Raw genomic sequence first — 27,022 nt, 5'->3', positions numbered from 1 at the left:
GCACCACCAAATTCAGCACATGCGCCAGGCAAGGGATGTGCGTCAAACCGGCTATTCCCAGAGCTGCAACGAGATTTCGCCCATTATCGCACACCACCAGGCCGGGCTTGAGACTCACCGGCAGCAACCACTCGTCGGTCTGTTGTTCTATACCCCACCACAACTCCTGTGCGGTGTGGGGCCTGTCCCCCAAACATATGAGTTTCAGAATGGCCTGCTGACGTTTACCCCGGGCTGTGCTGAGGTTGGTGGTGAAGGTGTGTGGCTGACTGGATGAGCAGGTGGAAGAAGAGGAAGCGGAGTAGGAGGAGGTGGCAACAGGAGGCAAAGAATGTTGCCCTGCGATCCTTGGCGGCGGAAGGACGTGCGCCAAACAGCTCTCCGCCCGGGGCCCAGCCGCCACTACATTTACCCAGTGTGCAGTTAGGGAGATATAGCGTCCCTGGCCGTGCTTACTGGTCTAAGTATCTGTGGTTAGGTGGACCTTGCCACAGATGGCGTTGCGCAGTGCACACTTGATTTTATCGGATACTTGGTTGTGCAGGGACGCACGGCTCTCTTGGAGAAGTAGTGCCGGCTGGGAACAATATACTGTGGGACAGCAAGCGACATGAGCTGTTTGAAGCTGTCTGTGTCCACCAGCCTAAATGACAGCATTTCATAGGCCAGTAGTTTAGAAATGCTGGCATTCAGGGCCAGGGATCGAGGGTGGCTAGGTGGGAATTTACGCTTTCTCTCAAATGTTTGTGAGATGGAGAGCTGAATGCTGCCGTGTGACGTGGTTGAGATGCTTGGTGACGCAGGTGGTGGTGTTGGTGGTACATCCCATGTTTGCTGGGCGGCAGGTGCCAACGTTCCTCCAGAGGCGGAGGAAGAGGCCGAGGCGGCAGCAGCAGAAGAGGCCGAGGCGGCAGCAGCAGAAGAGGTAGCAGGGAAAGCCCGAGTGACTTCCTTGTTTTTAAGGTGTTTACTCCACTGCAGTTCATGCTTTGTATGCAGGTGCCTGGTCATGCAGGTTGTGCTAAAGTTCAGAACGTTAATGCCTCGCTTCAGGCTCTGATGGCACAGCGTGCAAACCACTCGGGTCTTGTCGTCAGCACATTGTTTGAAGAAGTGCCATGCCAGGGAACTCCTTGAAGCTGCCTTTGGGGTGCTCGGTCCCAGATGGCGGCGGTCAGTAGCAGGCGGAGTCTCTTGGCGGCGGGTGTTCTGCTTTTGCCCACTGCTCCCTCTTTTGCTACGGTGTTGGCTCGGTCTCACCACTGCCTCTTCCTCCGAACTGTGAAAGTCAGTGGCACGACCTTCATTCCATGTGGGGTCTAGGACTTCATCGTCCCCTGCATAGTCTTCCACCCAATCTTGATCCCTGACCTTCTGTTCAGTCTGCACACTGCAGAAAGACGCAGCAGTTGGCACCTGTGTTTCGTCATCATCAGAGACGTGCTGAGATGGTATTCCCATGTCCTCATCATCAGGAAACATAAGTGGTTGTGCGTCAGTGCATTCTATGTCTTCCACCGCTGGGGAAGGGCTAGGTGGATGCCCTTGGGGAAACCCTGCCAGCGGAGTCTTCAAACAGCATAAGAGACTGCTGCATAACTTGAGGCTCAGACAGTTTCCCTGGTATGCATGGGGGTGATGTGACAGACTGATGGGCTTGGTTTTCAGGCGCCATCTGTGCGCTTTCTGCAGAAGACTGGGTGGGAGATAATGTGAATGTGCTGGATCCACTGTCGGCCACCCAATTGACTAATGCCTGTACCTGCTCATGCCTTGCCATCCTTAGAACGGCATTGGGCCCCACCAAATATCGCTGTAAATTATGGCGGCTACTGGGACCTGAGGTAGTTGGTACACTAGGACGTGTGGCTGTGGCAGAACGGCCACGTCCTCTCCCAGCACCAGAGGGTCCACTAACACCACCACGACCATGTCCGCGTCCCTTACTAGATGTTTTCCTCATTGTTACCGTTCACCACAATAACAAAAATATTATTTGGCCCAATGTATTGAATTGAAATTCAGGCCTTTTTTTACAGACACCTAACACTATTTGGCTATCTATTTAGGGTACCGTATTACACTAATAAAGGCACAGCAGTAACGACAGATTTAGCTGAATATAAATTTGAGGCCTAGTATTTAGGCGCTGGATGAAAGGTATACGTTTACGGACAGAATTAGACTTGGAATTGCACAGTAGTGTGTGTGTGAAGTTATTGAGAATGACCCTATCTGCACCTTGAATCTAATATACCCTTTTAGGGATGGATTTCAAGTAGGCCTGATACAGCAGAAAACACTAATTTAGAGAATTGCTAAATTGGGAATTGTATTTCAACCCAGAACAAAAACTGTGCTTTGATGGACACTAAATAACTTGCCCAGCCACAGCAATAACCACAGATTTAGATGAATATAAATTTGAGGCCTATTATTTAGGCGCTGGGTGACAGGTATATTTCAACCCTGAACAAAAATATATCCTTTTCCAGACAGCAGACAGTATTTCAGCTGTGGCCAGACAATTGTAACACCAGATTTAGGGTACTGCTATTTTGGCAATTGTATTTCACCCCTCAATAAAATAGCAAGCACAGCCAAGCCCCTGATGTAGGATATAGCCAAAAAATAACCACACTATTGATGGTTAAATGCACTTGGTGACAGCTTGACCCTGATGTAGGATATAGCCAAAAAATAACCACACTATTGATGGCTAAATGCACTTGGTGGCAGCTTGTGCTGGCGCACCACAAGACACAACATGGCCGCCGATCACCCCAGAAAAAAGTGAATGAAAAACGCTCTGGGCAGCCTAAAAACAGTGAGGAATTGAATAGCAGCAGTTCAATGATCCACAGCTGCAGATCGATCACTGAATGAAGTCTTTTGGAGGAGTTAATCACTGCCTAATCTCGCCCTAACAGTCGCAGCTGCAACCTCTCCCTACACTGATCAGAGCAGAGTGACGTGCGGCGCTACGTGACTCCAGCTTAAATAGAGGCTGGGTCATATGCTGCACTGGCCAATCACAGCCATGCCAATAGTAGGCATGGCTTTGACGCCCTCTTGGGGCAAGTAGTATGACGCTTGTTGATTGGCTGCTTTGCACCCTTTCAAAAAGCGCCAAGAAAACGACGAACACCGAACCCGGACTTTTACTAAAATGTTCGGGTCCATTTCACGGACACCCCAAAATTCGGTACGAACCCGAACTATACAGTTCGGGTTCGCTCATCCCTACTCCAGACTAAAAAAAATACCTAGTAGCCATTGGCTCCTGAACAAAAAAATTTAGGAGCCAAATTAAGTTTTTAGTTGCCAAATCAAAACGAATCAAAATTTTTGTATCGAGACAACGCTACGCCGATCAGATTGGCGTACGGTTGTTTCGATACCAAAATTTTGATTTGCTTTTGTCACTATAAAAAAGTATTGCGATACTCAATACCGCGCAAAAAAAGCCGCGTGCATTTCGCATTTTATGAAACGTTCGGCCCATAATAGAACAGTCCTATCCTCTTTTTTTTGGTTGACAAGGAGACAAAAAATTGGCCAATGCTCACTTTTTTAATAATTTAATAGTTTGGACTTTTTGGACACAGCGCTATGTAATCTGTTTGTTTTATTTATTGTTTATATGTAAAATTGGGAAAAGGGGGGATTTAAACTTTATATTTTAGGGTACTTTCACACTAGCATTTTTCATTTCCGGCATAGAGTTCCGTCACAGGGGTTCTATATCGGAAAAGAACTGATCAGGTATATCCCCATGCATTCTGAATGGAGAGTAATCCCCCCCCCAACACCCCAGTATAATAAACATTAGTGAAAAGAAGGAGCATCCCTCGGCGCAAGGAACCAACCAAAGGCGGATGATGAATCTTCAAAAATATTTATTGCAATCACACAACGTGTTTCGGGGAAAGGGTCCCCTTCATCAGGTGAAGAATATTGCATAACAGATGGACAAACATGCTGGATATATATACAATAAATGGTCACATGCAAAGGAGGTCAGGGGGGAGGTGGGCGTCACCTCAAAAACTCCCCAAACTAGAATCAAAGCAATCAATATACAAACTGGTGAAATAGGATATATACATATATAAACTAGCCCATTGGCAGTTTGTATATTGATTGCTTTGATTCTAGTTTGGGGAGTTTTTGAGGTGACGCCCACCTCCCCCCTGACCTCCTTTGCATGTGACCATTATTGTGTGTGTGTGTGTGTGTGTGTGTGTGTGTGTGTATATATGTGTGTGTGTGTATATATATATATATATATATATATATATATATATATATATATATATATATATATAATCTCTATCTCTCCATCCAGCATGTTTGTCCATCTGTTATGCAATATTCTTAACCTGATGAAGGGGACCCTTTCCCCGAAACATGTTGCGTGATTGCAATAAATATTTTTGAAGATTCATCATCCGCCTTTGGTTGGTTCCTTGCGCCGAGAGATGCTCCTTCTTTTCACTTCATTCCAATCCTCTGTGTGGGCCTAGGCACGCTTATCCGAGGACATCTGCATACCAACCTCTATATTGGGGATTGAACTTATCTCCAACATGTCTACAATAGCTTTGTGCCTATAATTGCGCAACCCTATAAGGTGAGCCTCCTAAATTGGAGTAAAATTTAAATTTCCAAATGTTTTTACCCTATGGTGCGCCCTGTTTTCTGTCTATACAGTAAACAACTTTACACGTAATAAACATTAGTGGCGCAGTGCACCCAACCCCCCCCCCGCCAACACCCCAGTATAATGAACATCGGTGGCGCAGTGGGCAGTCCAATGAGGGTTAAAAAAGAAATAAAAAATTAACTCTCCTCCTCCAATTGATTGCGTAGCTGCCGGTCTCCTGTTTTTTCTTCAGGACCTGTCAAAGGACCTGTGGTGACATCACTGTGCTCATCACATGGACCATGCGATGGAGCACAGTGACGACACCACAGGTCCTGAAGAAAGAACAGGAGACCGGCAGCTACGCGATCAATTGAGTTAATATAAATTTTATATATATATATATATATATATATATATATATATATATATATATATATATATATATATATATATATATATATATATATATATTTTTTTATTTTTTTATTTTTTTTTTTATTTTTTTTTTTTTAACCCTTATTGGCACTGCCCACTGCGCCACCAATGTTTATTATACTGGGGAGGGGGGGGGGGCACACTGCACCACCAATGAAGATAACTGACCTGTTAATACAAATACAGGAGGCGGGTGCCGGAATAAAATAAACTGCACCCGACCTCTATGACAGGGAGCTACGATCCGCTGCAGTTAACCCCTCAGGTGCAGCTCCCGATCATAGAGGCCCTCCTCCTCCTCCTCCCCCCCGTCTCTTCTTATTGGTGGCGGCAGCACAGGGGGAGGGAGATGCTCCTTCACTGTGCTGCTGAGAAGAACATCGGCGGCGGGGCAGAGAACTATCATTTCCTGTGCTCCGCCGCTGTATTCAACTGCAGAGCTGTGGCGGCGGGTATAGTCGCAAATGGCGACAAGACTAAAAAGTTTACCTCCTGTGTATTAAAAAAATAAATAAGAAAAACACAAGTAAGTACCTTGTCCTGTTTCTGAAACTCTCATACCGCTCTTTCCCTGAGGAATAGATCGCTCTGCAGCGCTGTGGGTGGAGCTTATGCAGATTTCTGGGCTGCATGCTCCGCCCCCCCACAGGCTGGCAGCGCGATCTGTGTCTGCAGGCTGAATGGTGGACAGGGGTGAAGTCTTCGGGCCCGCCTGAAGGAGGGGAGGAGCACTGGGAGCTGAGCGGTGAGTGACAGGACCATCTGTATTGATGGAAGCGCTCATTGCTTCTGGCACCCCCCTTAGTATGCCACTGGCTCTAGTCTCTCCTCCTCCTCTGGAATGGACCCTGGCTTCAGATGAGGGATGGTGCAGGCTGGCAGCATTCGGTGGAATGTTTCACTGCTGCTGCCCGCTCACTTCTTCCTTCTAGATAGCAGGCTCTCTTATTAAAGCTCCTGCAATGTACCAGCCACAATGATCTATAAGACTCACTGACTTTTTACCCCCATGTTGGGGGGGGGGGGGGGGAAGTGTGTCTAATAAAGCGAAAATATGGTACTATATTGACTGTAGTATTCAGGTTAAATTGCCGTGTTGGCACCTTGCGAATAAATGTGGGTTTTCAGTTGCCGTTTGTGCACTGTAAAAGGTTCGCCATCACTGGTATAGGGAATACCGTGAGCATGGAAACTATAAAAACAATGGTGGAATTGTGCATGTTTTTTGTTGTTGTTTTGTTTACCAATTACACCCTATTTTACAACTTGTGCTGCAAAAAACAAGTCCTAAGTTGTCTATGTGAACTGAAAAATGAGTTATGGCTCCTGAAATGCTGGGGGGGTGGTGGCTGTATTAGGAAGGGGGTAAGACCCTAAGAGGCTTGACAATTATGGAGATGTCTAGATGTCTCCTGTCTCATACAGCAGCACAGCTGGTCCGCCATGCACAGTACAGTGACACAGTAATAAGAAGAAGCCACTCGGATGTATGGCAGTTCTCTATCAAAAACATTCACATGGAGGGATGGTCACAGGGAGGAGAATTGGGGCTCTTGCTCACAACCTTAGTTTTGGTCCATCTATGATCCACTTTTTTTTGCAAAAAATGTGGACAGTGCACGGTTGTCGTATTTTGCGGATCTGTGGTTTGCAGATTGCAAAATGGCTACAGTTGTGTGTGTGAGGCCTTAGATGGTGACCCACCATAGTGATATTTTAAGATGTCAGCTAATCAAGAAGTTCCTTGTCTGTGTTGTTTCTGAAAGATTAAAGTTGACTTCATAGAAGTGTAAAAGATCTGAGGTGACCGTTTATTTCTGTGTGAGAAATATCGACAAAAGAGGAAACCGCTCTAGCAATCCTTAAAGGGAATTTGTCACTTGCTTTTACCATTTTAAGCTGTCACCATCGCTATGTTCACTAAAATACCTTATTTCCTGCAGTTTTCTTTTTACTTTATTTCATTTTGTCCTTTTGATATAAAAGCGCTTTTTATGATATTCTAATGAGGCTTCTAGAAATGCCCCGTCCTTCTTCCTGTCGGCGGCCAGAAAACTTGCGCAGGCACAGTACCGCCTGCTCTATCATCAAGCTCCTGAGGGCAACAGCGCTCAGGTTACATCACTGGGCTCAGCGTATGCCCAGTGAGACTTTTGAGGCTGTTCCCTTGATGATCGCGCAGGTGCAGGCGGTACTGTGCCTGCGCAAGTTTTCTGGCCGCAGACAGGAAGAAGGACGGGGCATTTCTAGAAGGTAGACTATGACGTGGTGAGGGGGCGGAACCATTTGCCGGGGCTGTGGGAGGTTATTTGAGGATCAGGAGGCGTTCTTGGGCACTGCAGGGGGGGCGTCACTGGGCACCGGAGAAGGAAAAAAACACCCCTCTGGGCACCTTGGAGCCTCATTAGCATATCCTAAAAAGCGCTTTTATATCAAAAGGACAAAACTAAATAAAGCAAAAAGACGACTGCTGGAAATAAGGTACTTTAGTGAACATGGCTATGGTGCCAGCTTAAAATGGTAAAAGCAGGTGACCGATTCCCTTTAATATCTCACGCGCTTGACTGAAAACTGCGTAAGAAACTGGCTATTCAGATGGTAGAACATATCTTCTCGCACCTGCTGTGATAGCTTTACTATGATTCCATACAAAGTTTCCATATTTGGTGCAATTTACCAATATCTCCTTTTTATAGAGCAGATTACTCAACTGGCAATACTGGTATCATAGGAGTATGGGATGTTTCCAGCAGTACTTCTCAGATGGGATTCCGCAGGGTAGCTGCAACCTTGTCAACCTCTGGTAGCCAGGTCACGGTAACAGAGGTATTGTATTCTAATTCATGGCGCTATGGACCACTGCAGGTTGTCAGGGTTGTAGCTGCTGCATCACAGCCTTACTCCATACGAATTAGTCATATACTATATATGTAGTAGTACATGTCAATCATCCAAGTGAATGTGCTATAATGTAATAGATAGCCAGGCAGTTTGTGTGTGTAAAAATAATATAGGATGATTCATGGCAAGTGTGTTGCATTCATATAACACTGTACCTGTGTGGCAGTGTTATCCTGGAGACTTGATTGCCTTGTACCGGAGGTCTTTAATGGGTCTATTCAAGACTAAAAAAATGTCCCCATACGCTGGGCCCCTGGCACAGAATATACTTACTTGGGAATCCCACAAGGTAGTCCTGAGGGGGGAACTTATCGCTCTGGGGGCTTTTGTGAAAAAGCAAAGGACACAAGCCTTGGATGCCTTACTGGCGACCATAGCCCGCCTGGAATCCTCCCATAAGGAATCACAGGCTATATGCACCCTAGCAGAGCTAACTGAAGCCAGAACGCGCTTAAAAAATGTATTGAATGTCACTTCTGCAAAGTTGGTCCTGCGCTCCCGATTCAAGGCCTATGCCCATGGGAATAGAGGAAACAGACTGATGTCGGCCATTGCCAAGAAGCAGTTTTCTGACTCATTTGTTTCCTCTATAAAGGACTCCAAGGGTAAAATGCAGTGAAGTCCACCCCGGATGTCGCCAAGGCATTTTGCGCCTTTTATGAGGCTTTATATAATTTACCCCCTCCTAATGGGACTACCCCTGGGGATCTCTCTGCAGCCACAGACAAATTTCTGCAGTCCCTGAACCTCCCTTCCGTATCCTCATCCAAAGCTTCCCTTCTGACTAGGCCCATCTCTGACTCAGAGGTTCCTAAGGTTCTCATGTCTATCCCAACAGGTAAAAGCCCCGGCCCCGACGGATTTTCCATTGCGTATTATAAATCCTTTCAGGATGTTTTAATCCCACGTTTCAGGAATTTGTGCAACTACCTTCTGACTGGGGGCTCCCTTGCTCCTCACTCCTTATTGGCGCACATTACTGTCCTCCATAAGGAAAACAAGGACCCGACATGCTGCAGTAACTACAGGCCAATATTTCTGCTTAATAATGATGTGAAGTGGTGGGCGAAGATCTTGGCTACCAGGCTTCAGGATGTTCTCCCTGACATTGTGCATGAGGAACAAGTAGGTTTTGTCCATGGCAGACAGGGGTCTGAGAACACGGTGCGGCTTCTCCATCTTGTAAATTGGGCCAAGAGATCCTCTAAGCCTTTGGTTTTGGTGAGTACAGATGCAGAGAAGGCCTTCGTCAGGGTCAGCTGGCTCTTTATGTCGCGGACCCTTTCGAACTTTGGCCTCCCAGACCAGTTTTAGAGCCATTAACACCCTATATTCGGCCCCCTCTGCCATGGTCAAAGTCAATGGAGCATTATCCCCACCATTTCGCATCACTAATGGGACGAGGCAGGGGTGTCCCCTCTCTCCTGCACTATTCATATTAGTGATGGAGACCCTTCTGTGTAAAATTAGAGCAGACCCGGTCATTAGAGGCCTTCAGATTGGCCCCTATACTCATGTTACTGCAGCATTCGCGGATGACCTTTTAGTCATGACCTCCAACCCTGCAGAGGCCTTGCCCAAATTGTTGAATACATTCGAGGATTTTGGATTCATATCCAATTTTAAAATAAATTATGGGAAATCCATGACACTTAATATCTCTTGCCCCCAAACTGTAGTCAATAACCTTAAACGTACCATCCCATTCACCTGGGCCTCCAGAGACATTACGTTCTTGGGTACGCATGTTTCGGCCAATGTCCAGGACCTAGCCTCCCTTAATTATGTGCCGCTCTTGCAAAATGTCCGCACCCATCTACAGAACCTGAAACTCCCGTTTGTTTCATGGATTGGGAGAAAGAATTACCTTAAAACTTTTATCCTCCCCAAATTTCTGTATTTGCTGCAGGCCCTCCCTATTTGGCTACCAAATTTATACTTCATAGAAGTCCGCAGAGTGTTCACGCGCTTCCTCTGGAATGGCAAAACGCCACGCATTGCCTATTCTGTCCTCACAAGAGACAGGAAGTTCGGAGGCTTTGGGATGCCAGATGTAAAGTCATATTACACTGCTGTTCAATTATGTAGATGTGTGGCTACCCTGTCCCGCCAATCTAGCTCCCTTTGCTCACGTCTTGAGTCTGTACTGCTCACCAACCAAGACCAGCTTACTTTATGGGGTGTTAGGCCCTTCTTAGCTAATCATTACGCTTCCTCCCCGGTCTGGAAGGGAATTCTAGTAAAATGGTCCAATCCCAACTGTTTAGCTTTCCTAATCCCTGTATGCCTCTTAAATTGTTGCAAAGCTATATTCACCCTTCTGTGTCAAACCCCTCTGGGATTTGGTCTAGGCTCGCTGACTTGTCCCTGCGGGATGTCCTTCTCCCAGATGGTAGTTTGCAGTGGGACTTAATAATGGACCGCCCGAGGTTAAGGCAGCTCCTTTTTTCCATTTGGTGGATTTCAAAAGGGATACTAAGTCGTGTGTTGGACCCTTCGCTGGTAGTAGCACCCCCTCTTGGCTTGAGAAGAAGGTCCTGGCCCCTAAGCCCCCCCTTAGACCACTATCCAGGATGTATAAGGAAATGTTCTCCTCCTTACCACCCGAGCTCGGTTATGTGACTTCATGGGAACGAGAGCTTTCTTTGACCCTGATAGAACCGGAGAAGACCTTTGTCCTGACCCACTCACACGGCTTCAGTCGTTGTGTGAGAATTCAGGATAATTATTTTAAGCTACTAAGTAGATGGTATAAAACTCCTGCATTCTTACACAAACTTAACCCTGAAATCCCTGTAGCATGCTGGAGGTGTGGTATAGATACTGGTTCATTGTCGCATATCTGGTGGCTCTGCCATAAGATCCAGCCGTTTTGGAAGCTGATAGAATCCATGATCAATAGTATATGCAAAACCAAGATCGTCTTGGATGCCAAACTTATCCTATTGTGGTGCCCTAATAGCACACTAACCCCCGCCAAGAATAACCTCCCAACGATGTTGATTACTGCAGCTAGATTACTGGTCCCCTTTTTATGGAAAACTGATTCCCCGCCATCTCTCAATATGTGGACGGACAAGGTGGATCAAATCTACCGCTTTGAGGAACTGGCGCACTGGGAGACAAACTCACGCCACTGTTTCCTAAAGCTATGGTCCCCGTGGAAGTTACATAGGAATTTTGCATGATAGAGCAGGAACCCTCCCTTTCCTGGTTTTCTACCCCTGTCTCCCCGATTGTCGTCCCCCCCCCCCCCCCCATATCCTTTCTTTTCCTTTTGATGTATATTTCTGATGATGATGACAATCGCTTGTATTATTTACACATGATATGTGCACTGGATGACTATTTGGACTCTTAATGTTACTGTACTGATGTCATGTGTGGGCGTGTGGCCTTGATTTTTACCTCAATAAAAAGAAATATGGTTAAGAATATACTTACTTGGCTCACTGCGCCGCTCCTGCTCCCTGCACTGCCGCTGCTGCTTCTCCCCGTGCGCAGATGAAAACTGGTGGGGCAAGGAGCCAGGTAAGTATATTTAGTGTGAGGGGCCCGGCATATGGGGGGGGGGGGGGGGGGGGATTTGTTTTTTTATTCTCGGATAACCCCTTTTAACCTTTTGTGGGTCATAAGCCGCTTTCAAGTACTGCAGATGAGGTTGAGACACTCTGAGACAATCTTATGAAAGTTACAATTGAATGATATGGCACTTACCCAGGTGTTAACGCGCTGTCCAGATCTGCCTGTGTAAAAATGCCGCTGATGACTGAGCAAAATGCTTGTTCATTGGGTGGAACAATCTTTCATGTGAACATCTAAATCTTTGTTTCTCTGCAGCAGATCGAGGTGTATATAAACAGCACTCTGCTGTCCAGAAACAATGAATTTGTATAGGGATGTTTAATAGTAGTAGCCAAGTAAATGCAGTGCTTCACCTCCACTGACAAGCAGGCCTTTGTTCGGAAGGAACACTTCCTTCATGATCGTCTGCTTCATCGGGCTATGTAAACCAATCTTTAGTGGCCCAGAATTGTAGTGTTACTCTGGTGGCCTCTGTCTGCCACTGTCCCACTCCTCCAAGTGCGCATGGGCACCACTTCACTTAACCAGCTTATTGCTGTGCTGGTGGTCCAATTTGCTTGCCCTTCTCTGCCCACCAGCAGCAGATGACTGCTGGCCTCCCATATGGCTCTTCCTGCCGCAGGCCATGGCCCATGCTTGCCTGTAAAGTCCCCTGCTCTGTTCCAAGGGCATGCTTACTCTCTGGCTCTTAAAGGGCCAGTGTGCACCCTAGTTTTCTGGTCACCTTAGTATATTTAACCACCTCAGTCCCCCTAGCTTAAACACCCTTAATGACCAGACCACTTTTTACAATTCTGCACTACACTACTTTCACAGTTTATTGCTCGGTCATGCAACTTACCACCCAAATGAATTTTACCTCCTTTTCTTCTCACTAATAGAGCTTTAATTTGGCGGTATTTCAATGCTGCTGTCATTTTTTTTGTTATTAATTGAAATTTAACAAAAGTTTTGCAAAAAATTTGACATTTTTCATTTTCAGTTCTAAATAATAATAAAAAAAAAGACATCCATATATAAATTTTTTGCTCAATTTATTGTTCTACATGTCTTTGATTAAAAAAAAATGTTTGGGTAAAAAAAAAAAAATGCTTTGGGTAAAAGTTTATAGCGTTTACAAACTATAGTCCAAAAATGTGAATTTCCGCTTTTTTGAAGCAGCTCTGACTTTCTGAGCACCTGTCATGTTTCCTGAGGTTCTACAATGCCCAGACAGTAGAAAAACCCCACAAATGACCCCATTTCGGAAAGTAGACACCCTAAGGTATTCGCTGATGGGCATAGTGAGTTCATAGAACTTTTTATTTTTTGTCACAAGTTAGCGGAAAATGATGATGAATTTTTTTATTTTAAGGTTCAATAATTTTTTATTGAGTACTTTGCATAATACAGTACATGTATGCCCTTCATGACATATCACAGTGCGAAACATATCAAAGTACATTTTTTAGGTAGAAAACATACATAAAGCACAGAACAGAAAACATAAACAAAAACAAAAAAGAGGTCCCAATATATCTCACAATAAATCTCACAATAATCTTGCCCACGTTAAGGTAAGTGTTGTAGCCTTATATGCAGGTCCCCACCTATGCCTCAAACCTCGCCCTCCCCAGTTCAACCCCACAACCCCCAAATGTACCCGAGTCACCAAAGACATTCCGGCAAGGGATCCGCATAGGGACTAGATAACCAAAGCATCCAGTTATTAAGACATCGTATGCGTACAGAAGAAGAGGAAGCAAACATTAGTTCGCAATGCATGTGGTGATTAGCGGACTCAACTACTTCCGATGTTGTCGGAGTATGAGGCAATTTCCATCTCCTCGCTATTACATTCCGTGCTGCGCTTATCAAATGAGCCGTTACCCATCTCATCTTGGAAGGAATGACTTCTAAGCCTATTCCCAAAATAAGAGCAGGGGTCAAATTGATAGATGAATCCGTGACCTTCCGGACTAGAGCTTCCATCGCGTGCCAAAATTTTCTAGTGTAAGGGCACTCCCACCACATATGTAAGGGGGTACCAACTGACCCGCACTTCCTCCAACATAATGGGGAATAGCCAGATGAACAGTGGACTAGTCTATTGGGGGTCAAGTACCACCTGAGTTGTATTTTCCTGGCCTGTTCTATATGATTTAGACATTTAGTGCACCTGTAGGACCATGACATTGCATCCCTCCACTGACTCATGGAAAATTCGGCACCCAGCTCTTGTTCCCATCGTAACATAAAAGATTGTTTCTCACTATCTTGGTCTGATAGGAGGTTCAAGTATACATAAGAGATCTTCGCTCTTAATTGCAAGGGTGATGTAACATAGGGCTGCAAAAATCTCTTACAGGAGTGAGGTTGGGTTAATGGGGAGTTGTTTAACAAGTGGCGTATCTGTAGATATTGGTAAAAAAGTGTATTAGGGATGAGGTACGTGTCATGTAAAGCCTGGAATTCTTTTAGGCCGGAGATTGTATAAAGGCCCCCCAGCTTATCTATTCCTTTATCCAACCACCCTTTTAGGTTCAAATTAGAAATATGGTATTCAAGTGCTATGAGAGGGATGCTGCCCTTTGGCACTGTGAACCACTTCTTTATGTTTCTCAAATATGACCATATGAAAAGAGATGCTCTCATCGTAGGGAGAGGAACCTCATAGCAAAGTCTTCCCAATTCATGAGCTGCTAGAATGGCTGGGAGTGAATGCTTTTTAACAAACGCACTTTCTATTTCCAGCCACTTATGGGGACCGGATGGAGACCACCACTCCATCGCCTGTTCCGCCAAGGAGGCCAGATAATATTTATACAAATCTGGTACCCCAAGCCCCCCAGCTCTAATCGAAGGGTACAAGGAAGCCTTCGGGATTCTAGGGTGCTTATTCTGCCAAATAAACGCCAAAAGATCTTTTTGTAGTGTGGTTATCAATCTTTTAGAAACCTGCAATGGAAGACATCTGAAATAATAGAGTGCTTTTGGTAAGGATAACATTTTTGCAGCATTGATTCTCGCCACCCAGGATAACTGCACCTGCGCCATACGAGAATAATTATCCAGTAGGTCTTTTCTTAGACGATTAAAGTTAATGGAAACTGTCTCAGCCGAACTGTGTGCTAACTCTATCCCTAAATATGGAATGGACCGGTCTGACCATTGAAAGGGGTACATTTGCTTCAACCTATCTATTGTGGCTACGGGCAAGTGAAGATCTAAAACCTTGGTTTTGGTCTCATTCAATTTATAATAAGAGCAGTTGGAAAATTGCTGTAGTATTTGATGCAGTGCTGTTAAAGAGCTCTCAGGGTTTGATAATGTTAATACAACATCATCAGCATACAATCCAATCACATGGGAAGTATCTCCCGCTGTGATTCCCCGAATGCTATGACATGCCCGAATCCTAGCAGCCAGGGGTTCCATCACCAACGCAAAAATTAACGGCGATAATGGACACCCCTGTCTGGTCCCATTGGTTATCTTAAAAGATTCAGACATATAACCTGAGGCAAGAACAGTAGCCGAGGGGGTTGTATATAGCCCCATTACACCAGCCCTAATATTACCACAGAAGCCAAAGGTCTGAAGCACCCGGTCCAGGTACCCCCAATGCACCCTGTCAAATGCTTTTTCTGCATCTAAGGAAATAAACATTGTGGGGGACCTGGACCTCCCTGCAATCTGGATAAGATCAAGCATGCGTCTAGTGCCATCCCTGCACTGCCTTCCAGGCACAAACCCAACCTGGTCTGGATTTACTAGTTCTGGCAGAAACTGATTTATCCTAGTGGCCAATATTTTTGCATATAATTTTAAATCCGCGTTTAGCAGGGATATGGGGCGGAAATTGGCAGGCGCATCCGGGGCCTTGCCCGGCTTCGGGATGGTTACCACCGTAGCTGCAAGCATTTCTGCTGGAATAATCCCTGTTTGGAAAAAGGTATTATACATTGAGCACAAATTAGGTAGGAGCTGAGGTAAAAACTCCTTGTAATAAGCCACAATAAAGCCGTCCGGCCCTGGTGCTTTCCCCACCGGGGTAGTTTTTAGAGCTGCTTGTACCTCTGCTTCCTCAATTGGCGAGTTAAGGGTAGTTAATTGCGCGTCGGACAGCGTGGGAAGTTTTAGGTGCCCTAAAAAATCTTCAATGGACGTTTCTGTTGGTTAAGGGGTTGCATCATCGTTCTTCAAATTGTAAAGTTTCGCATAATATGAGGCTATAGCATTAGTGATTTCCTGCGGATGCGTAAAAACAGACCCATTATAATGCATTTTCTCTATCCTGGAGTTAGCCGCCCTTTTCCTAAGTCTATTAGCTAACAGGGAACCTGCCCTATCTCCCATATGATAATGAGACATCTTCAGTCTGCTGAGTACTCGCTCATGATCATATAAGAGATGCGCCCTCAGCTTAGAACGGACATTCTGCAGTTCCAAAAGGTGCCCTGAAGAGGGATTATCCTTGAATCGTTTGTGTGCTGACTCCAGCTCCGATAACGTCTCATTAAGCTGCCGATCTCTAGCTTTTTTCAAACGAGAGGCCGTCTGCAGGAATATACCTCTCATATAGGCCTTGTGAGCCAACCATGGGGTAGATGTCGAAACATCAGGGGTGCTATTCAAAAGGAAGAACTCCTTCAGACCAGCGCAAAATTCTTCTAGTCTCAGCACTTTTGAGCAAGTACTGATTCAGCCTCCAATTTGGGGGTGATTGAGAGGGCAAGCCCATATTAAGTTCCATTACTATAGGGGCATGATCAGACCAATTGGCTAGCAGAATGTCCGTCCTAAGTACCCCTTGCAAGATATCCCTAGATACCAGGAAATAGTCAATTCGGGACTGCGTATGATGCGCAGACGAAATGTGCATAAAATCCCTCTCTCCCCCATGCTGGTACCGCCAGATGTCGTGCAAAGAAGTGTTTTTTAGAGCTTCTTTTAAGCCTTTCCGTCGGGGCTCAGCATGAGTGAGACAGTCCATCTCCACGTCAATTGGGACGTTAAAGTCCCCCCCATTATAATAGCACCTTTCGCTACCTTTAAGACTCTCTTATGTAATTTGTTGAAAAAGGAAATCTGTCTGTTATTTGGCGCATAAACCGAAACCATCGTACATAATTTACCTTCAAGTGAACAGATCAGGATAATATATCTTCCTTCCTTATCTGTGATGCTTTGGTGTAATTTAAACGCAACCGAGCCCCTTATACATATGAGGGTGCCAGCTCTACGTCTATGGGCAGCAGGAGAGTGAAAAATATGCGGGTACAATTGATGAGTACATCTGTGCTGATCTGCTTCCACCAAATGCGTCTCTTGGATGAAAGCCACGTCACATTTGCTGCGAAGCAGATCCCGCCACAACTGAGAGCGGCAAAATGGGGAGTTCAGACCGTGCACATTGTTAGAATAAAATTTCAGCCCCGCCATAAGAAAATATATAACGACCTAGGTGTGAGCAGAAAGGGCATTATGAGGTTAAGGTACAGACAATAATATGTGGGCCTCCATATCAGAGCGCAGGCAAGTTGGGACAACAAAAAACAACATAACATTAGCAAAGATAAAAACGGAAAGAAAACAGTGGTTAGACATCCTAAAACTGCAATGAGCAGGATTCTAGAGTCTAAAAAGGGGGGTCTGCTTAGGGGGTTGACCACCACCCCAATACCAGGAGAGCAGACCCAATGGGGGGGAGAGAAGAGATAAGTTCTTACGTATCTCCTATCCCGCACATCCAGAAGGATAAAGTAGGTGAGGGAGTCCTGGAAATCATGTTTGTTCCCAGTCTGGCGCAATTCTTGCCGACTTGTTTCCACGTTCTTCTGCAGAACTGACGCTTTCTCCAATTGAGAGCAGATCCATCTTATGTAGAAGGACTGAGGCATCCTGTGGAGTGTTGCAGGCGATCATCTGCCCCTTCACCGAGATCAGCAGCTTTACAGGAAAGCCCCAGCGATAACGGACGTTCTTTTCACGAAGGGTACGTGTATATTGCGCAAACTCCTTCCGCTTCGCTAGCGTGGCTGCGGACAGGTCTGCGAACACTTTAATGTCCTTAAAGGATTCAGTTGGTGTCGGATTTTGCCGCAGGTTTCGGAGAAAGTGATCTTTGGCGTGGTAAAAAATGAATTCGCGCTATAACGTCACGCGTAAGAGAAGGATCTAGTCCCTTTGGCTTAGGGATGCGGTGGATTCTATCAATCAGCAAGTCTCGCTCAGATAATTCACGCACAGCTTCTTTAAGCAGGGTTTGCAGATAAAATTCCAGCTCTGCTGGGCCTACCGTCTCCGGGATTCCTCTAATGCGCACATTATTACGCCGATGGCGATCCTCCATATCTTGGAGCTTTTCTTTTATGGCCGCCACATCCTCCTCCAGCGCTTCATGCGCATCAATCAGTGAGTTGTGTGACACAGCATATTCAGCCATTTTGTTTTCCACGTGTGTGACTCTGTCACCTACTCCCTGTATATCACGCTGCAGATCTTTAAACATGCTGGAGATGTCCGCTTTCAGCGAGGTTCTCAAGGAATCCAGTAATGTACGCAGAGTGTCCTCTGTGATCGGGAGAACCCCATCTGCAGCAGAAAGGAGAAGCGATGGGCCTCTGCCCGTTGCAGGGGAGGGAGCAGAAGTCACAGGGTGCCGGGGAGAAGAGGCGGGAGATCCCTCAGGACCGGCGCTTGACGGTGGAGTTCTGGGGAAGAACTCCGTCATTTTCTTCGGCGCCTGCTTCTTTCTAATCTTCCCCATTCTGGGAATCAGGTAGGAGAGCGCAGTATATGCCAGGACCTCTCAGAAGTAGTATGTGAGCCGCTGTGGATATGCGGGAAGCGGAGCTACAGTCTCAAGCAGCCGCCGCCATCAACGCGCAGGCCACGCCCCTGAATTTTTTTATTTTAATTTTTCCTTACAAAGTCTCATATTCCACTAACTTGTGACAAAGAATAAAAACTTCCATGAACTCACTATGCCCATCATGAAATACCTTGGAGTGTCTTCTTTCCAAAATGGGGTCACTTGTGGGGTTATACTGCCGTGGCATTTTAGGGGACCAAATGCGGGCAAAGTAGTTTGAAATCAAAATCTGTAAAAAAAAAAAAAAAAAAAAAGCCCTGTGAAATCTGAAAGGTGCTCTTTGGAATGTGGGCCTCTTTGTGGGCTGCAAAAGTGTCAAACATGTGGTATCGCCGTACTCAGGAGAAGTTGGGGAATGTGTTTTGGGGTGTCATTTTACATATACCCATGCTGGGTGAGAGAAATTTCTCGGCAAAAGACAAGTTTTCCCCTTTTTTTTTTTTTTTTTTTTTTTATACAAAGTTGGGATTTGACCAAGATATTTATCTCGCCCAGCATGGGTATATGTAAAATGACATCCCAAAACAGATTCCCCAACTTCTCCTGAGTACGGCGATACCACATGTGTGACACTTTTTTTTGCAGCCTAGATGCGCAAAGGTGCCCAAATTCCTTTTAGGAGGGCTTTTTTGTACATTTGGATCCCGGATCCCAGACTTCTTCTCACGCTTTAGGGCCCCTAAAAAGCCAGGGCAGTATAAATGCCCCACATGTGACCCCATTTTGGAAAGAAGACACCCCAAGGTATTCAATAAGGGTCTTGCCGAGTTCATAGAAAAAAAAAAATTGCCACCATTTTTTTTTTTTTCTCTCAGTCTCCCTTTCCGCTAAGTTGAGACAAAAATTTAAATCTTTCATGGACTCAATATGCCCCTCAGCGAATACCTTGGGGTGTCTTCTTTCCAATATGGGGTTATTTGTGGGGTGTTTGTACTGCCCTGGCATTTGAGGGTCTCCGCAATCATTACATGTATGTCCAGCATTAGGAGTTTCTGCTATTCTCCTTATATTGAGCATACGGGTAATGAGTTTTGTTTAGTTTTTTCGTTCAGCCTCTGGGCTGAAAGAAAAATTGAACGGCACTGATTTTTTTCATTCGCATCGATCAATGTGGATGAAAAAATCTCTGCCCAAAAAAAATAAAAATAAAGGAGGGGAAAGGCGTCTGCCAGGACATAGGATAGGAACTCCGCCCAACATCCATACCCACTTAGCTCGTATGCCCTGGCAAACCCGATTTCTCCATTGACATCAATTGATGTGGATGAATAAATCATTGCCGGGATTTATTTTATTTATTTTTTTATATGTACAAAGTGTTTGCTAAAGCATATGAACGCCGCCGCCTCCTCAGCTCATATGCCTCGGCAAACGTATCTTTTACTGCAGAGGAGAAATCTCGTCTTGCAGCGCCGCATACACAGACTTTTGTGTAATCTGACAGCAGCGCAATGTTTGTCGGAATGCACATCAGTGCTGCAGCTAGTTGATCGGTTAGTCCACCTGGAAGGTAAAAAAAAAAAAAAAACCTGGCCGCAACGCAATAAATTTATTAACTTTAAAATAACTTTTGAACAGAACATATAAACTTAAACTTTTTGAACATAACTAACTTTTTTGCTTACTGGTGAATTTTTTTTTTTTTTAACCTTTTATAGGACAAACCTCTCCTTCCCCATGGGACAATGTGCAAAGCGCAAATCGCCCAAAGATGTGGGAAGTACATTATGCAATTTGTCCCAGGTGAAAGGAGAGGTTTGCAGCAGCTCTGTGAATGGGCCCTAATAGCCCTGTGTGCCTGTCCTGTGAGATGTGATCCCTATGCTAGGTGTACCTGTGTGTGGTATTTCCGGAAACACTCTCCAAAGCATAGGGCAGGGTGGTCAGGACAGAAATAGCGGGTGTCACGTCTTATTCCACTCCTGCTACAGACACGACATCTTTTTCGGGTGACGGTTGGGTTGAGGTACCGGCAACGACACTGGGGAAATGTCGCTTGTTTAGACGGCTAACTACACTGGTGGATGGGGCCACGGAACCTCCTGGATACAGGAGGTTCTCGATGATCTCTTCCTGAAATTTGAGGCAGGATCCTGTTCTCCCAGCCTTACTGTAGAGAACAAAACTATTATATGCAGACAATTGAATTAAATATACAGACACTTTCTTATACCAGCGTCTGGTGCGTCGGGAAACTAAATACGGAGCCAACATCTGGTCATTGAAGTCCACCCCTCCCATGAGCAAATTATAGTCGTGGACACAGAGGGGCTTTTCAATGACACTGGTTGCTCGCTCAATTTGTATTGTCGTGTCTATGTGAATGTGAAACGTCACGCTTGTCTCTCCATTTCACCCCGGGCAGTTCTTCATTACACAAGGCAGCCCTCTCTCCCCTTGCAAGACGGGTGGTAACGAGCCTTTGGGGGAAGCCCGCGCGACTAGTTCGCGCGGTGTCACAGCAGCCAATCTGTTCTAGGAACAAATGCCTGAAGAGGGCCACACAGAAATTGTCCACATAAAGATTGTACCCCTTGCCAAATAAGGGTGACACCAAGTCCCAGACGGTCTTCCCACTGCTCCCCAGGTAGTCAGGGCAACCGACCGGCTCCAGGGTCTGATCTTCACCCTCATAGATCCTAAATTTGTGGGTATAGCCTGTGGCCCTTTCACAGAGCTTATACAATTTGACCCCATACCGGGAGCGCTTGCTTGGGATGTATTGCTTGAAGCCAAGGCGCCCGGTAAAATGTATTAGAGACTCGTCTACGCAGAGGTTTTGCTCAGGGGTATACAAATCTGCAAATTTCTGGTTGAAGTTGTCTATGAGGGGCCGAATTTTGTGGAGCCGGTCAAAAGCTTGGTGGCCTCTGGGACGAGAGGTGCTATTGTCACTAAAGTGCAGGGAATGCAGGATGGCCTCAAATCGTGCCCTGGACATGGCAGCAGAGAACATGGGCATGTGATGAATTGGGTTCGTGCACCAATATGACTGCAATTCATGCTTTTTGGTTAGACCCATGTTGAGGAGAAGGCCCAGAAATTTTTTTAATTCGGAAATTTGGACTGGTTTCCACCGGAAAGGCTGGGCATAAAAGCTTCCCGGGTTGGCAGATATAAATTGAGCTGCCACGACTATGTCCAAGAGCTCCGCAGTCAAGAACAGCTCAAAAAATCCCAGGGCCGAACCGATCTGAGCTTTCTCAACCCGAACTCCAGACTGGGCGGTGAAAGGGGAACTACAGGTGCTGCTGAAGTTGGGGACTGCCAATCAGGATTTGCCAGCACCTCAAGGACTCTAGGGGTTCTACGGGCCTGTCTGTGCGGTGGCTGCGACAGGGTAACTATTGCACGTGCCACTTTACCAGCTTCAACTGCCCTTCTGGTGCTCGCCACTTCACCATGTTGTACGGCAGTGCTGGTACTTGGTCCAGGGAGGGCTGCGCTGCTGGTGTATGCCTCACCACGTAATCCGACAGCGCCAGCCCCACTCTGCTGCCCTTGAAGCGGATCCTGCGCAACCTGTGGTCTAGCAACATGGGGCCGGGTACGCCTGGTGGTATCAGGGACCTCAACCTCCTCGTCCGAACTTTGTGTCAGACTGCCACTGCTTTCTACGGGTTCATATTCTGACCCGCTAGGTTCATCAGATGAGGGTTCCCATTCCTCATCCGACTGGGTCAGAAGCCTGTAGGCCTCTTCAGAAGAATACCCCCTGTTTGACATTTGGACTACAAAATTTTGGGGTATTCCCTGATACTACCCAAGAAAAAAAGCAAGCCTGTCTTACAAATGGGAGGCTAGCGAAGTACCGGAGGCCGCTGCGATTGATAAAAAATATCAAAACAGATTTTTTTTTTTTTATCGCCGCAGTGCTTGGAAAGTGATTGTGCAGTGATCAAAAATATATATATTTTTTGTCACTGCGGCGGGGCGGTCGTGGGTGAACGCATGTGTGGGCGACCGATCAGGCCTGATCGGGCAAACACTGTGTTTTGGGTGGAGGGCGAGCTAAGATGACACTGATACTATTATAGATCTGACTGTGATCAGTTTTGATCACTTACAGATACCATAAAAGTACAAATGCTGATTAGCGATACGCTAATCAGCGAATCAGTGACTGTGGTGGGCTGGGCGCTAAACGATCGCTAAACTACCTAACCAAGGGGCCTATACTATCCTAAAACCTATCAGTCAAAACCAGTGAAAAAAAAGGGACAGTTTACACTGATCACTTTTTTCCTTTCACTAGGCGATTGACATGGGCGATCAAGGGGTTAATTGGGGTGATGGGGGGTGATCTGGGGCTAAGTGTGCTGTTGGTGTGTACTCACTGTGATGCCTGCTCCTCTGCTGAGACCAACCGACGAAAAGGACCAGCAGAGGAGCAGAGAAGCCATTTAACACACATACATATTATGTATCACCGCGTCCGTAACGACCTGATCTATCATGTTACTTTCCCCACATGGCAAACGCCATAAAAACTATGAGAAAATATAAATTTTGCCTACCTTACTTCCCAAAAAAGGTAATAAAAGTGATAAAAAAAGTCGCATGTATGCAAAAACGGTCATCTCATCCCGCAAAAATCATACCCTACCCAAGATAATTGCCCAAAAACTGAAAAAACTATGGCTCTTAGACTATGGAAATACTAAAACATGATTTATTTTTTTTTGTTTCAAAAATGAAATCATTGTGTAAAACTTACATAAATAAAAATAAAGTATACATATTAGGTATCGTCGCGTCCGTATCGACTGGCTCTATAAAAATATGACATGACCTAACCCTTCAGATTACTACCGTAAAAAAATACAAATAAAAACTGTGTAAAAAAAGCTATTTTTTGTCATCTTACGTCACAAAAAGTGTAATAGCAAATGATCAAAAAGTCATATGCACCCCAAAAATAGTGCCAATCAAACAGTCATCTCATCCCGCAAAAAAATGAGACCCTACTCAAGATAATCGCCCAAAAACTGAAAAAACTATGGCTCTTAGACTATGGAGACGCTAAAACATTTTTGGGGTTTTAAAAATGAAGTTATTGTATAAAACTTACATAAATAAAAAAATTGTATACATATTGGGTATCGCGGCGCCCGTGACAACCTGCTCTATAAAATTACCACATGATCAAACCTGTCAGATAAATGTTGTATACAACGTGCCAAAACGGCTATTTCTTGTTACCTTGCCTCACAAAAAGTGTAATATAGAGCAACCAAAAATCATATGTACACTAAACTAGTACCAACAATACTGCCACCCTATTCCGTACTTTCTAAAATGGGGTCACTTTTTGGGAGTTTCTACTCTAGGGGTGCATCAGGGGGGCTTCAAATGGGACATGGTGTAAAAAAAAAACAGTCCAACAAAATCTGCCTTCCAAAAACCGTATGGCATTCCTTTCCTTCTGCTCCCTGCCATGTGCCCGTACAGCAGTTTACGACCACATATGGGGTGTTTCTGTAAACTACAGAATCAGGGCCATAAATAATGAGTTTTGTTTGGCTGTTAACCCTTGCTTTGTAACTGGGAAAAAAATATTAAAATGGAAAATCTGCCCAAAAAGTGAAATTTTGAAATTGTATCTCTATTTTCCATTAAATCTTGTGCAACGCCTAAACGGTTAACAAAGTTTGTAAAATCAGTTTTGAATACCCTGAGGGGTGTAGTTTCTTAGATGGGGTCACTTTTATGGAGTTTCTACTCTAGGGGTGTATCAGAGAGCTTCAAATAGGACATGGTGTTAAAAGAAACAGTCCAGCAAAATCTGGCTTCCAAAAACCATACAGCACACCTTTCCCTCTACGCCCTACTGTGTCAGGGCAATAAAGATAGTCTTGTTTGGCTGTTAACCCTTGCTTTGTTAGTGGAAAAAATGGGTTAAAATGGAAAATTAGGCAAAAAAATGAAATTCTCAAATTTCATCCCCATTTGTCAATAACTCTTGTGCAACACCTAAAGGGTTAACAAAGTTTGTAAAATCAGTTTTGAATACCTTGAGGGGTGTAGTTTATAGAATGGGGTCATTTTTGGGCGGTTTCTATTATGTAGGCCTCGCAAAGTGACTTCTTAGTGGTTCTAAACTTCTAAGCTTTGTAACATCCCCAAAAAATAAAATATCATTCCCAAAATAATTCAAACATGAAGTAGACATATGGGGAATGTTAAGTCATCACAATTTTTGGGGGTTATACTATGTATTACAGAAGTAGAGAAACAAACTTTTAAATTTCAAAATTTTTCCACATTTTGGGTAAATTAGGTATTTTGTTATGCAAAAAATAAAAAGAATTTACTTCATTTTACCAGTGTCATGAAGTACAATATGTGACGAAAAAACATTCTCAGAATGGCCTGGATAAGTCAAAGTGTTTTAAAGTTATCAGCACTTAAAGGGACACTGGTCAGATTTGCAAAAAATGGCCAAGTCCTTAAGGTGAAATAGGGCTGAGTCCTTAAAGGGTTAAGGACTTTACTCTAGGTTACCTAGCTTTCTGAGTCCCCGAGGGCCTGTTTACTGTACTGGCCCTTATGTCACCTGCCTTGGACTTAACGGATTTTCATGTATTCTGCCTGCCCTAAACGCTGCCTTCCTGACTACGATGTTGCCTGACCCCCTCAGTGCTTCGCACTGGTGTCTCTGACCTCCGTATGTCAGCAGCCAACCACAAAGGGACTATTCGAAGAAGTAGAAACCTGGTGGATTCCCCTGCAGCGAAAGCAAGATCCCTGTATGGAGTTAAAGGGTAAAAACCAGATGACTGCTGATATAACTTCTTTAGGACTAGCCAAAAGTCAAACCAGTTGGTTGGCACAGCGGTTCCGTAATGTGGCTTAAAATGCACCAAAACTGGCATATATGCTATCAGTTTGAGGCTTTTTGTCTATTAATAGACTCTTCATAAGTGTCTAGAATAGGGGATATTTTTTGTCAAGACCAGCATAAGGAAAAGTTTCTAACATCTAGCAAGATGTGCTAACTCTATTACTTCGTCTGCCACTATGACACATTTGGTACATCGTCAAATTATTGTGACATTTTCTCAGCAAAAAAAAGTTTGGGAAACCAGAGCAAGGTGAAACTTTGAGGGCAAAATGGACTCCTTATATCTGGCTTGAGAGGTTGTCGCCTCCTTTTATATTAATGGCCTAGCCTTAGGATAGGCCATCAATATCTGTTCAGTGAGGGACTGACACTCCTGCTGTTCAGGGGTAACTCTGGTGCAGAACTACGCAGCTCAGTCCATTGTGTAGTGGATCAATATGGTTACTGCAGCACTGCTCCCATTGAAGTGAATGGGAGCAGTGCTGCAGTGACCAACTCCCTCCACTACAGAGTGGACTGAGCTGTCTAGTTCTGCACCAGAATTACTCCAGAATTGGTGAGGGTGTTGGGGTGTCTGACCCTCACTGACTAGATATTGATGGCCTGCTGTGAGAATGGAGCTTCAGTATGGAGTGGCAGTTGGGTCAAGCGAGCTGATTATACAGTCCCTGTCCTGGGAGCCACTGAGTACACCTTTTTTATATTTACAGTAATTGTACCACTGCCGGGAATATCAAGCATAGCACCATGACCATTGTAATCCAGGGAGGGAAGAGATGAAAATGAGCTCCTAACAAACTCTGCCTCTAGATGTAAGGCAGCTATCCTATAAGTCAATGATCGGCTCTTAAAATAAGCCTTCAGACATGACTTGGATATTAAATAAGCCAGCGCCTCATCTGCAGACAGCTGTTTCGGGGTGTTTGCCCCTCACACCCCTAAACGGCTGTCTGCAGATGAGGTGCTGGCTTATTTAATATCCAAGTCATGTCTCAAGGCTTATTTTAAGAGCTGAACATTGACTTATAGAGGATAGCTGCCTTAAATCTGGTGGCATTAGAGGCAGAGCTTGTTAAAAGCTCATTTGCATCCCTTCCCTCCCAGAATTCCAGAGGAGCATGTATGCAGGCTCGGACTGGCCCACAGGGGTACAAGGGAATCCCCTGGTTTGCCCCTGAGCAAGGTGGGCCCCTAGTCTTCCACCCCCTGCACAAGTGGAATATAACACATTAGATTTGCTGCACTACATACATATATACATACATGTGTACAGCACCTCAACCAGCCTATGTTCATATAAAAAACTTGTTCAATTATTTATTATATTTGAATGTATCCGTATGGTGGGCCCCCAAAATAAATCTTACTGGTGGGCCCTAGGTAACCCAGTCCGACACTGCATGTATGGTCTATAATTCTCCTCGCACTGATTAAGGTGCTCTCTCCCATTGTAATCCATAAATGTTGGTTTTCAATGGCTGCATGTATCGCGTTAGAACGGAGATGAGCTCTGACACATACAGTGGAACCTGATTAACTCAACATCCTCTAATACAGGAGTGCGTAACCTGTGGCCTGGGTGCTCATGCAGATTGTGATGTCTTCCAGTATAGGCTCAGCTTTTGTGATCTGAAGGTTCAGATAGACTTTCAGTAGATGGCTGCATAACTCTGATGCAGAGAAATTGGTGGCAACAGTAGGCATCATCTCAGACCTGCAATGATCATAGTTATTAGTGCAGGACTTGGGGGTT

At 45.1% G+C, this 27,022-nt stretch overlaps 1 protein-coding gene across 3 annotated transcripts in view; it reads left to right on the top strand.

Annotated features, from left to right (window-relative positions):
* SFT2D1 (SFT2 domain containing 1) overlaps positions 1-27,022 on the top strand; it is a 140,597-nt gene that overhangs the window by 75,205 nt on the left and 38,370 nt on the right. The gene's annotated exons all lie outside the window — the stretch shown is intronic.

The sequence above is a fragment of the Bufo gargarizans genome, chromosome 3 (genome assembly GCF_014858855.1).
Source record: "Bufo gargarizans isolate SCDJY-AF-19 chromosome 3, ASM1485885v1, whole genome shotgun sequence".
In the NCBI taxonomy this organism is placed as follows: domain Eukaryota; kingdom Metazoa; phylum Chordata; class Amphibia; order Anura; family Bufonidae; genus Bufo; species Bufo gargarizans.
Note: the sequence above shows the minus strand (reverse complement) of the source record. Positions and strands in the feature narration are given on the sequence as shown.